Source organism: Mesocricetus auratus, unplaced genomic scaffold, assembly GCF_017639785.1.
Source record: "Mesocricetus auratus isolate SY011 unplaced genomic scaffold, BCM_Maur_2.0 Super-Scaffold_100026, whole genome shotgun sequence".
Classification (NCBI taxonomy): Eukaryota; Metazoa; Chordata; class Mammalia; order Rodentia; family Cricetidae; genus Mesocricetus; species Mesocricetus auratus.
In genome coordinates this window covers 8,594,755-8,608,380 of record NW_024429207.1, presented here as the reverse complement: position 1 = coordinate 8,608,380, position 13,626 = coordinate 8,594,755, and the positions used below count along the sequence as shown (strand labels likewise).

At 38.9% G+C, this 13,626-nt stretch overlaps 1 protein-coding gene and 1 pseudogene across 2 annotated transcripts in view; one reads left to right on the top strand and one right to left on the bottom strand.

Annotated features, from left to right (window-relative positions):
* Positions 1–5,219, bottom strand: part of LOC101827898 — a 60,641-nt pseudogene extending 55,422 nt beyond the window's left edge.
* Sorbs2 (sorbin and SH3 domain containing 2) overlaps positions 1–13,626 on the top strand; it is a 300,895-nt gene that overhangs the window by 70,767 nt on the left and 216,502 nt on the right. The window lies entirely within an intron of this gene.

Genomic DNA, 13,626 nt, shown 5'->3' with positions numbered 1-13,626 from the left:
AGAAGAAGAAGAAGAAGAAGAAGAAGAAGAAGAAGAAGAAGAAGAAGAAGAAGAAGAAGAAGAAGAAGAAGAAGAAATGTGTCTCTATTAATATCTGGTCTTGTTTGTTTAGCTGAAAGTAAATTTACCATGTGAACAAATTCAAAACAGTTCTTCAGGAGTCTTCAGAGAGTAGTAGTCAGTTATCTACATGAAAATACTTAAAGCTCTTATAATGCTGGTGACACGAAAACATAATAAGATGGCCACTGTGCCGTAGATCATTTCAAGCACTTGGTTCTTGAAAAGATGGACAATCGCTGTTTTATTGTTGTTTTCTGAAGAAAGTAAACAGGCTATGGTCTTTCTTACAGTATGATTTTAATGTGTTTATAAATATACAAGGCATCATTGTCAGTCTTTATGGTACCTTCACATTATCTGTGTATAAAATAGCTTAATTGTAAAGCTCAAAACCCCATTGAAACTTACAGAAAGCACTTTAATATTATAGGAGAATTATCTGGCATCCAAGGAAGGGGTGATACACTCACAGTTGGGAACTAGCAATTCTCTGTTGAAAAAATTTCTGTATTCTTTCCTTCCCCCTTTCTCTATCTCCCTACTGAAGAAGCTGTCGCTTGAAAGTGGTCACAGAGAAATTTACTTACTATTTGTAACCAACATATTTCTTGACTGGAACTGTGTTAAGAAGACCCTTTTTATTTCTGTTTTTAAATAAACATAAATAAATAGGAAAGCATGGTCTTGGTGCTATTTTTAAGTGGAGTCCTTAATTTCTGAGGAAATGGAGACTCTCTGACGTTTAGCAGCACTAAAGGCAAAATGCATAAAAGATAAGCTGTTTATCATGTCTCTGAACAGATTTTTTGATACATGCATGTGTATTAGTAAAGGTTTTCTAAAGAAACAGCATACACACACACACACACACACACACCACATACACAGATACTCTTATTTTTTCCATATATTTTTATTTAACTTTTTACGCATGTCAGTTTCAGTTCCCTCTCTTTCACCCTCCAATCCTCCCAACCCATCACCCCCACTCCACTCCCCTCTGCTCCCCAGGAAGGGCAAGGGCCTCCATGAGGGATTTTCAGGGCACAGACATTCTTATTATAGATGATGCCCTGTGGAAGCTGGGAAGTTTCATGATCTGCTGTATGCAACCTGGATGCCCAAAAAAGCCAGTGGTATAAGTGTAAGTCTGAAGGCCTAAGACCCAGAAAGAATATCCTAGGGCAGAAGACAGCTGATCCCAGGGAAACAGAGAAAGTGAATCCATACTGCCCCTTTGCTATATTCAGTCTCTGAGCAGATGGACCATTTCCCACTCACATTGGTGAGGGTGGATCTTCTTCACTCAGTCTACTAAATCAAATGCTGATCTTTTCTGGAAACACCCTCACAGGCACACTCAAAAGGTTTTACCAGCCATATGGGCATCATTTAGTCAAGTCCACCTCTAAATTTGACTATCACATGTTCTGAGCTTATTCTGACAACACTAGATAAAACATAAAATGCAGAGTGCAATGGTCGTCGGCACAGGCACTCCAGACATTACTAGTGCTGCTCAAAGGAGATGAGGAAAGGCGGGCTTGTCTTGTTTTAGAATACAACTCATGGCACGAAGTCATCACATCTTTTTTATTTTATTCTTTTTGTGTCTACACACAGAGAGATCATTTGGAGTACACATATCTGAAGGACAAGAGTACCATACCAAGGAGCTGTGTGTATTTGCTTGAGTTTTGACATGGGTGAAGAAACTGTTCTCTTTCCCTCCAGTAACTTCTAAGCAAAGAATTGCTCGCCTCTTAACATGGGGACTAAGTCTGTGAGACAGAATCTTAGGTTCCCACATCGTGTCTCAGCATCCAAAAGATGCTCTGAGGCCTGGTGGCAAGCCGATGGCTCAAGGTGTCTATTTTCCCCAACTCAGACCTCACCAACTGTGCATCCCACATGAAAGTCTCGTTTAGCATCCCCCAGATTGAAAAGGAAATGTGGTGAGTCATGACTGTGAGCAGCTGAGAAGCAAGGTCTCCTGGGGATCTTCAAATCTGCCTCTGCTTCACATTTATATCACAAGAGAGTTTTGTTTCATCAGAAGCCAGAGACCAAGTATGAATTAGCATGGCCATGGTCATGGAGAATGCTAGGTTTCTGCAATTGTAGGAATGACCGTGGTACATGTGGATCAGAAAGCCTAACAGAAGCCCTCATTCCATTTAGAGCAGACTGTGTTGGCCATCCAGTTGTCCTTCTCATCTTCCAAACCAAATGCCCAGCTTCTGTTTCCTGGCAACCTAGATCTGCTCTTTATGTCTTTTTTAGTCTCGATAGAAATTAAGTGGTCTGGCCATCAACCCATCAACCACCCTGTCTTCCCTCAGTCTCCTGTGAAGACAGCCACATGGAAAAATGCCTCTTATACTGGCACATTAATCAAAATCAAAACTATGGCATGCTAATTTCTCATCTTTTAGGTAAATACCCAGGCCTGCCGCCAGGAATGCTTGGCATGTTGGGCTATAGTCTTATTCAACAAGGAGAGTTGAATCATCAAAAATCAAAGACAGCATCAAAAAGGCTAATTATAGAGATGTGCAGTTTATTAAGGAGAAAGAATTTTAGGGCCCATGAATGAGTTATCCTTTCACTGCATTGAAGCATTTTTATTTCATTGTCTCAAATATGTGTGTTTGAGGAAGAGAAAAATGATGATCCGGCTCAACCAGTTTAAGCAGTCAGTTGAGAATGTCACTTTCAATTTATGAATTATCTCCTTGTCAATTGGACTGAAATAATGGAGAAAGATTTTTTTTCCATTAAGGAAAATCCTACTTCAAATATACAATGGGCTAAGTCTTTCAAAATCTCAAGCCGGAACTCACAGTAGATCAGTAGAGAGTTCTTGTTCTCTGGAGTGAATCCAGAATCAACAGGAGCACATTAAGGAGCAAAGACCTAGACCAAATTCTGAGTAGGAAGACAATGCTCTGCCACCTGAAAGGACCCTAACCTAACAGGATCCAGAGACTCTTGTTCTTGAGGATCAGCCACTCAAGAGGTCCTCCCACTCTCACGTTCATGATTGAAGGTCACTGTCTGAATTCATTACTTTTCATGTGGCATGACCAAAGCATGATGCCTCACAAAAGCAATGTATGGAAGGAAGGGGTTATTTGGGTTTACAGTTTGGGAGATCAGTCCATCAGATCATCACAAGCTTAAGGCAGCTGGTTTCATTGTACCCACTAAGATAGAGAATGTAGACTGCTCTTCCTTGCTCAGTTCCTATTCTCCTTTTTAGTCAGTACAGGACACCAGCCCATGATGCCGCCCACATTAGAATGGGTCTCCTCATCTCTGTTAACCTAATCTAGAAAATCTCCTGGGACATGGACAGAGCTTACTCTAACTCCGTCAAGTTGACATCAAGACATCATCATATTGAAATCAACCAGTTTTCTCTAGACAAGTTTGTCATGGTCAAGTCACTATGACACATTATGTCACAATGTGAATATTGGATACAAATAAGCCATAGTGGTAAAAAAGTTACAGAAGATAGTTCACTCTGCTTCATCAAGAGTCTTCTTTTAAAAGTCTCAGTCAACTTCAAATATGCACTAAATATGATTAGTAGAAATGGAGCTTAAGCTCAAGGCCCACACCCAATGGACCTAATTATCAGATGAAACACTAAAAGCTTTTGTCAGGGATTGTCTTTCTATACTAGACATTAAAAATCTGGGTTTGTCTCTGATCAATGAAATGTTTCATTTATATCATTTTTCTAGTTTCCAAGTCCATCTTTCATAAATTTATGTTCCTTTGAAATTTCCCCTTGCATTCAAGCTGATTTCTTGGGTCCAACTTGTAATTGAAGAGTCACAGTGGTTATGAACATGAAAAATATTTACAAATTAAAACTTTAAGACAGTATGTTACGATGGAATTTTATGAGATCTAAAACAGCATCATTTGGCTAACCACCCCATTTCTTTTTTATTTCTCCAATATTATAGTTCCTTGGGTAACATTTGGCAATTCTTATAGGTTGGCTGTTACCTACATGCTATAGCCCTTATCCCATAGTGTTCTTAAAGGCCTGAATCACACAGGAGCTATTGTGTGCTTGGCCTCAATCTCAGAGGCTTTATGAAAAAATTAATGAATATACATTCTCTTCTCTATTTTCATTCCATGATATTCCTGTAGCTTGGATGTTTAAGCCCAGTACTTAAAGTGTCATTCCTACCAAACCCCTGAATTTAATCAAAGTTGGTAGCCCAACATCAACTATGATTATTTGGTAACCAGTTTGAAGATTCTTTTTTTCTTTTTTCTTTATTCCTCTCTCTCTCATACAATATATCTGGACCACAGTTTGCCCTTCCTCTATTCCTTCCAGTCCCCTCCTCACCCCACCCCTGCTCCAGATCCACTCCTCCTCTGTTCCCCTTCAAAAAAAGAGCAGGCTTCCCATGGATACCAACAGAACACAGCATAAACATGTTACAATAAGGGTAGGCAGAAACCCTCGGTCTGGACCGTCTTAATTTTCTGGAGAATTTAGATCCCAGAGAATATGCCAAACCATTCCTGAGTCTTCACCAGTGTGGTAAGTTATGGGATTCCAAGATCCAGTTAGTTCTCATATGGAGGGCAGCCCTTTTGCTATTTGAGAAGAATAGTCATCAAAAAGGTTACCAGAGGGCTAGATAATATGACTGTGTGGTAAAGCAAATAGAATAGTTCAGTCCCAGGTTTGGTCCTTAAGACAAACACATAATCAATCAACATGATATCTGAAAAAATGTTTCCTCATTGTTAGGAAGTCCATTTCTGTCTCATGAATAAATCTCCTTAGATGGGTACCCAATGCTTCCACAATTCAGTCATCAGCTCAGGCCCTAGGGTACAAATTCTTGCTCTGGAATGACTCACTGCTAAGATTCAAGTTGTCACATTCCTTATGGAGTCAAGGTTACTATAATTGTCACTGCCATCTACAGCAGCCTGGGAAGGGCAGCAGAGTGAAGGGAATTTCACACATGCCATGATGAGTCACTTACTCGTCCTTCTTCGGGGAACTGGCTAGAACTTGGTGAGGTGAAGGAGGGGGAGATCTGTCTGGCTGATGCAGACACAGGGACCACAGAGCCTTCAAGATTGGAACCTGAACTAAAATTGTCCACCATGACGCATGTGTGTGACATGATTTTATGGCATCGGCATTTTGGCACTCAGTAGCCACCTCCACACCAGGCAGAGTGAGATATTGGTGCATCCATCCAAAAGACATTGCAGGTATTTTCAAAAGCAGATCAATTCAAATCATTGCTCCCAAGCAGCAATGTATGTCTTCTCCTTTGCCTTAATACCAAAGGTAGAACGAACATGGTATTTTTTTTCTCATCCTAGGGACAAATATTATTAAGTCTTAGGTATGAAGTAGTAGAAAAATTAAAATTATGTCAATATTGCAGCTATTACTAAACACAGGGTAAGTATAAATTCGTATCCTAGGCTTTTTCTAATTGTTTCATTCCATATCCCCTTTTATTATTTTTTTAAAAGCATGCTCATAGTCATTCTCGCCACCATGTGTCACTTTTCAACATCTCAGTTGTCATCATACAATAAAATTTTACCAAATTTTCCTTTTTCTAGTTTTTTATTTTATGCGTAGAACTTTATTTTTGCTCTCAAAATTAAACATCATAGATAAAATCATCAAGCACCAGTGTTATTGGAGAGGACCAACTCCGTCCTCTGCCCTGTCTTCCAAATGTCCCTGTGTTTGAACACTGGACTGGATTAATGACAGACTCATGAACAGCCCCCTCATTCTATCCTCTACCTTGCTTTATGCCTTATTGAGCATGTGCTATGGCTGCCCATTTAGGCTTTCCCAGTAAGGTTAACCTCAGAAAGACTGCCAAGGCTTTAGTGTGTCTTGATCTTAGTCACTTTAAAGACATGTGGTGGGATGTAGTTCGGTTGATAGAATACTTGTCAAGCATTCACAAAGTCTAGGGGTTTGATTTCCAGCACCGTGTAAACCAGGCATGGTGGCAGGAGGATAAAAAGTTCAAGGTCACCTTTGGCTACATAAACAGAATGTAGAATGAACTACATGAGACACGTAAAAAAAAGAAACATGCATAGAAAATAATAAACATGTAATTTATAAACATTTGTTCTTTTAAGGTATACACATAAATTTTGAAAATTAGATGGAATTGTAAGACTTCTATTACAGAAAGATTAGAACATTTTCCGCACTCTTACAAAACATCCTCATAGCCATTGATACTCATTTTCCTTCCCTACCCAACAAACCTCAAGCTGCTTGCCCTAGTTTTGCCTTTTCTGGAATGCTATATTGATAGAACATGTCTTTTTGTCTGCTTTTTTATTATCAACACACATTTGAACATTATCCCTTTTTCACAAATCAGTAGTATTTGTTTTTCCTTTATAACAGTGAGTAGTATCCTATTGTATTGATATAACATAGTTTATTTAGCCATCTTCAGATGAGAAATATCTGTGTTTCGGGGTTATGCTGAAGAAAGTCTCTATAAATAGTCACATACAGGTTTTCAGACAGATGGTATGTTTCGTTTCTTTGAATAACAGCAAGGAGTAAGTTATTTCCTTGTGGTTTTCACTTGTGTTTCTCTGAGTAGTGGCATTGAAAACATTGTGTTGTTTGCATTTCTACCTCCATGTTGATGGACTGTCAGTTAAAACTTTTTGTCTAGTTTGAAAACGTAGTTCTTTGCTTTCTTCTTAATATAGATCTGTAAAAATCCTTTATATATTCTGGAATCAGTACATTAAATTTTATAAGTATTCTTCTGGTTTATGGTTTTCTTTTAAGTTTCTTTAGTGGTAATAGTCATAGAAGCTTTATATTTTGATTATGTTATATATGTTAATTTTTCTATGACATGAAGTATGGGTAGAATGTAGAATTTTTGTAACCCATATTCAAAGATTGACTCCTTTATATATTCTTATATATTTTACAACTTTAACGTGGTAAAATATATATATTGTAAAATATCATTGTAATCATTTAGAAGTATGTAGTCCAGTGATGATTATCTGATTTACATTGTACAGTCATTGCTAACCATCATCATTCCCAAAAGAAACCCACAGTCTCTAAGCTGTCAGTTCATTTTCCAACCACCCTGGTAGTGTTCAAGAATGTTCACTCTTTACATATTTGATTCCAAGATTATCTGTTCAAAAGACAATCATTTCTCCATTGAAATGTCTTGGCACTTCATTAGCGGTGTGGGATAAAATGTGTTTGTTCTCTTATTCTAATCAGTTTTATTGCTGTTGTGTACACTTATGATTAATTTCTATGCATTTAGTTTATTTCCAGTCGTCTTGCTAAACTCAATTATTGGCTCCATAGCTCATGTGTATCTTTTGAGACTTCCTTTGTAGATAATTTGTCCTCTGTGACCAGAGGCACTTGGGTTCTCTTGCTCCCACTCACACATCTATTACTTCTTTTCCTTGCCTTATTTCTCTGTTGAGGATATCTGGTACAATCAGAACTGCAAAAGCAGGAACCTTGTCCTTGTTCTCCACCAATCACATTTTAGCTACTCTTTTATTTTCCCATGACGAAACATTCTTGACTTTTTAGTCACAGCCTAAGTTTCCCTGCCTTCCTTCGTATATGATAGGCACCTCTTCCTCCAGCTGCTCTTCTTGGGTGTGTTACCAGCTCCCTTGTCATCTCATATACTGTTGTGAGAATGGAAAGGAATCACACCAAGGATATTTATTCAGATAGAGAGAAGTAACTTACATGAGAAGCTGAAAACCGGGGTCAGCGTTCTGTGGTCTCTGAACCTCAACCAGAATCCCTCTCTTCTCTCCCTCTCCCTTTCCCTATCCCCATTCCCTCTCCTTCTCTCTTGAGCTGGTAATCAAATTCAGGCCTTGCAGATGATAGACAAACACCCTACCTCTGAACTACATAGGAGACTTTTAAAATCAGAAAATGATTTGACACAAGGAATTAGCAAAGTATGGAATCTGTTGTAAGCACTAAAGAAGCAAAGGCCAGAGGCACTACTGCTAGCATTTAGGAAAACCAATTTCAGGAATTTTGATGACCTCCTGCCAAAGATCTCAGCTGTCTGTAGCACCGAAGATATTCTCAAGGGGTTATGCTGCGGTCCTGGCAAAAGCTCACTCCACCAACTGCCATATCCATTTGCTTCCTCATCGCTGCTGAGAAGTAACAGGGTTCCTTTCTTTTTTTTGTCTTCCCATCTTCTATGAGCTCTTTTCAGAGCAGAGGTAGGACATGAAGTCCTGTTGTCCAGCAAGAAAGAAACATATTATCCCAGGATGCCAGCTACCTCTGGTAAAGGAAGTAAGAATAGAATGGAAGGAAAGAGAAGGGAATGGGTGGGAGGAAAGGCAAGAGATACTAACCAACCAACTCATCTCCTTCCACTCTGTGATGAAGAGCACTTGTCCTTGTCCATCTTGTTCTCTCCATAGCCCCACTGTCTGTCTCTACTATCCCCTTCTATAGACACTTCAAAGGACATTATCCTTTGCAGCTGCCTAACTGGCATTTTCCTATTCACTCTGCTTTCTTAACCTGCCTCCAAGTGCTTTTTCATAACCTACAAGGGGTGAGTTCAAGTGCCAGGGCTTGGGAAGAAAGGCCCAGTGGATGCTTTGACCTTTGTTCTTCAGCAGCATCCTCCAGGCCACATATTTCCTGCCTCTCTTCACCTCATTCATTGCCTACTCTGCTTCCCACACTTCTCCACTTGATGTCTACTGGCCATGCAAGACACAGTTCAGATGTCACCTGGCCCCAAGAGGCTTTATGTGGTAGTTTGAATGAGAATGCTCCCCCGCCCCCCCCCGTCATATATTTGAATGTATGGTCCACAGTTGGGAATTGTTTGGGAAGGATTAGAAGGTGTGGCCTTTTTGGAAGAGGTGTGTTGCTGGGGGTGGGCTTTCAACAGCCCATACTACTCCCTGTTACCTCTCTGCCCAACGCTTGTGGATCAAGATGTAGGCTCTCAGCTACCACTGTAGTACCATGCCTGTCTGCCTACCACCATGCTTCTTACCATAATAGTCATGGATTCTAACCCTATGGAACCATGAACCCAACTTAAAACACTTTTTCTTATAAGTTACCTTCATCATGGTGTTTTGTCACAGTAACTGAAATAACTTACTTCATCCCCCTGCTTTTTTCTTCCTCCTGACCCTCTCTAATTCCCATCCTACACCTGAATTAGGACCCTCCCCAAAGCAGCAGTACCATTCATATGGTAAGAGTCTGCCCAACTATACTTTGCACAAGAAGAACCAGTGCTATGAATAGGTCATCTCTTCCCCATAATTAACATCTTCAAGACCACCTTTTGTCACTTTCATCTTGAACCAAGTGATGTAGATTCATTTGCAGAGTCTTAACATCTTATCCAAATGTCCACTTTGTCTGCCTTGAGCAGATTAAATCATTGAGTTTATATTTTATTTTATTTGTCTTTGGGTTCAACGTCTTTCTAACAGTTTTAAAACAGTTTCACAAGGGAGCATAGGTTTCACCATTCCTCATCTCTCTCAGACAATGTAATATGAGAGTTGAAAGTTCTTCCCTATCTTACAAAATACCAGTGCATGGCATTAAGACCTTGAAGATCCAGTGTCTAAATGGCAGAGTGAAAGTGATGTCCTATAAGAACACTTACTACTCTTGCAAAGGACACTGGTTTGCTTCCCAGCACCCACATGGTGGCTCATAGCCACCTATAACACTAGCTCCAGGCGATCTAACACCATTTTCTGGCCTCTATGGCTACTGACAGCATGACATACACATAAATCCATGAAGGTACACATACACACATGAATAAGAGCAATAATGAATAAAAAGTAAAGAAAACATGAGTGGCTGTCAGGTCACATGGGACCAAGCTGTGTATCTTAAAGCATCTACTCCTCACTGCTGTGTGGTGGTCACTATTGAATTTTTGTGCATTCCAGATTCTTGCAATTGAGCCCTCCAGGTAGTCTGTGAGGAAACCAAGTCTTCTGTGACTTGAATTGTGCCAGACCTAGGTGGCAAACTGCCACCAATGGGCATAATAGTGGCCTTGCCTGCCCGCAGAGGAAGTAGAGGCAGCCTGTGGAGTAAGAAACTGGTTGGCAGAGGCTCTACTATGGTTTACAACCACAGGAATGGAGCAAAATTACAGCTGAGACCACTCCAGCTGGAAACTGAGGATTGTGGGATGAGTAGGAAGAGCCAAACTCCAGTGTGTGTAGTTTGAGCCCTATACACACTCTACCATGACACAGTTGAGGGAATGTGAGGAAACACTGGGTTCATCCAAGTTTTACAAATTAGAAGTACCATAATCCTTACAAAAGCATGATCTATTAGAAATAATCTCAAAAGGGAAATGTAAAGGAAATTGTGCGATTTCAAAGAAAATGGCGATCTGTAGGCTGGGGGGGGCAGTGGAAGATGAGCTGTTAGGGACCATCTCCAAATTAAAACCAGTACTTCAATGGAAGGAACTGGATGACACTTGCCTTTAAAAAAACCCAAAGGATTCTACATCACATTATTTTCTTTATCAAACAATTGTTTTTATCATTAAAGAATGTGTATAATAGCCAATATAATGGCTTAAACCTAAAATCCCACCACTTAGGAGGTTGTGGCTGGAGGATTAAAATAGTTAAGGCTAGCCTGGGCTACACAGGATGATACTAGGTAAATAAAAAGAAAGTGGACACTGTGCCCTTGGAAGATAGTCTATGTAATCTTTCTTAAAATTAATTTTTATTTAAATTAAAACAATCTTATTTTTCATACCAATCCCAGTCCCCTCTCCCTCTTATCCCACTCCCCCCACCATCTCCTCATCCCACCCTCCATCCACTCCTCAGAGAGGGTGAAGACTCCCATGGGTGATCATCAATGTCTGTCACATCATGTTGGGCAGAACCAAGGCCCACCCCCTGTATCTAGGCTGAGGGAGTATTCTTCCATAGGGAATGGGCTCCAAAAAGCCAGTTCATGCACTAGGGATAAATACTAGTTTCACTGCCACTGGCCCCAAGTCTGTGTAATCTTAGAATAATCTAAGTGATTTGTCATCCATGTCCTTTGCATTATGATTTTATATTTCAATGCTCTTATGTTAATTAACTGTCTGAAGATGTATGGGCTTCCCAAAAGTATTTCCATATGTCTAGAAGAATTGCATTTATATAAACCATCTTGACTACAGACTAAATTGCATATATTAGTGATCATATTCTAAAGAAAGATCATCTGCCTCAACCTGCTTAAGGGAAGTGAAATCCTCTAAGGTTGTAAAGGGCAGGAATAAGCATATATTTTCTTCCAACCCAGTTGCACTTGATGAAGGACTCTATGAAGAGTCTTTCTTGTACTTTTCTTTTCATCTGAGGGTGTTTTTTTAATGCCTTTAAAATTATCTAGCAGTAGAGTTTTGAAGCCAGAGACTTCTCTGATAAGTGAGAAACATTCAAGCCTCCACATAAACTGTTTCAAGAACATAGTTGAAATTCAGTTTCCCCAGTCTAGCCGTGCCTATGAAGAAAATGGGATTGCCACTTGTAAGGAAGGCTTTGGCTTCCGATGGTGTCTGTTTGGACTTGTATTTCTTCAGAAACAAGTGGTTGGTTATTTCTGTTGAAGTCAACAACCTACATACATTTAGTATTTTTCTGGACATTTTGAAAAGCAGCAAGCTTACTTAGATTTATATAATTTTAGTTTTTTGCACATACGTATTTTTCTCAAAAATATGAAAGTTGGCTCAAGTGTCTTGTGACGGTTGCTGAGAGAGAAATCAGCCCACACTTTTCCCTGTAACTTGTTAACTGAACACCACTGCGGGGAGGGGCATTGCTCAAATTTGCAAAAAAAGCAACAAAATTTAATATTTATATTTATAGTCTAATAGTCTTTGGTCAAATTATTTTTCTTCTGTAATTTAGAGTGCTCATGGAAAAATGCCATATGTTCACTTAAATATGAAAATTGATTTTATTTTATTTTCTACCAAATAGGTCAGTTAAAACTTGAACACCATTGAAATGAAAGGATCTGGCATTTTTCTGTAGCTAAGCAACAATTCTATATTTAAATGTGTGTTTCATTTCATTCCATTTATTTGTAAGATGATTGAAAATTAGCTTTTTTACACAATTTCCTTTAGAATTATTTTATTAAATCATAAATGTACAATGGCTTCTTAACTCTACACATGCACTTAAATTTTTTAAAGGAAAAATGTTGTCTTATTACACCATGATCCTGGCTAATAGCTTTTCAAAACTTTTGAGAAAATCTTAAAAAATGTTTCACATGTCACCTGAAACTTAAAAATTTAACATTATCAAAGAAGGAATGCTTCTACACTCTTACAAAGACCACTAGAAAGAAACAACAATTAAAAAGCTAAGAAACTATCAGCTGTGATGTTAATTCTCTGGTTTAACTGTTCTCCTGTTTCTTCATGTGAGCACTTAGTGCTATGAACTTCCCCCGTATCACTGCTTTCAAAGTGTCCCATAGGTTTGGGTATGTTGTGTCTTCATTCTCATTGAATTCGAGGAAGTCTTTAATTTCTTTTTTTATTTCCTCTTTGACCCAGGGATGGTGCAGTTGAGCATTATTCAATTTCCATGAGTTTGTAGGTTTTCTGCAATTTGTGTTGTTGTTGAATTCTAATTTTAAAGCATGGTGGTCTGATAAGATGCATGGAGTTATTCCAATTTTTTTGTAGCTGCTGAGGTTTGATATGTTGCCAAGTATGTGGTCGATTTTTGAGAAGGTTCCATGTGGTGGTGAGAAGAAGGTATATTCTTTTTTATGTGGATGAAATGTTCTATAGATATCTGTTAATCCCAGTTGGGTCATTACTTCTATTAGACCCTTTGCTTCTTTGTTGAGTTTCTGTCTGGTATTCCTGTCTAGTGGTGAGAGTGGTGTGTTGAAATCTCCCACTATAACTGTGTTGGGCTTTAGATGAGATTTAAGTTCTAATAATGTTTCTTTAACGAATGTGGATGCCTTTGTATTTGGGGCATAGATGTTCAGGATAGATACTTCATCTTGGTGGGTTTCACCTGTGATGAGTATGTAATGACCTCCTTCATCTCTTTTGATTGATTTTATTTTAAAGTCTAGTTTGTTAGATATTAGGATTGCTACCCCTGCTTGTTTCTTGGGTCCATATAAGCTCTAGAACACAAAGAAGCAAACTCCCCCAGGAGGAGTAGACGCCAGGAAATAATCAAATTGAGGGCTGAAATCAATAAAGTAGAAACCAGGAAAACAATACAAAGAATCAATGCAACGAAGAGTTGGTTCTTTGAGAAAATCAACAAGATAGACAAACCTTTGTCCAAACTTACCAAACAGCAGAGAGTGAACACGCAAATTAACAAAATCAGAAATGAAAAGGGGGACATAACAACAGACTCTGAGGAAATCCAGAGAATCATTAGGTCATACTTTGAAAACCTGTACTCCACAAAATTCGAAAATTT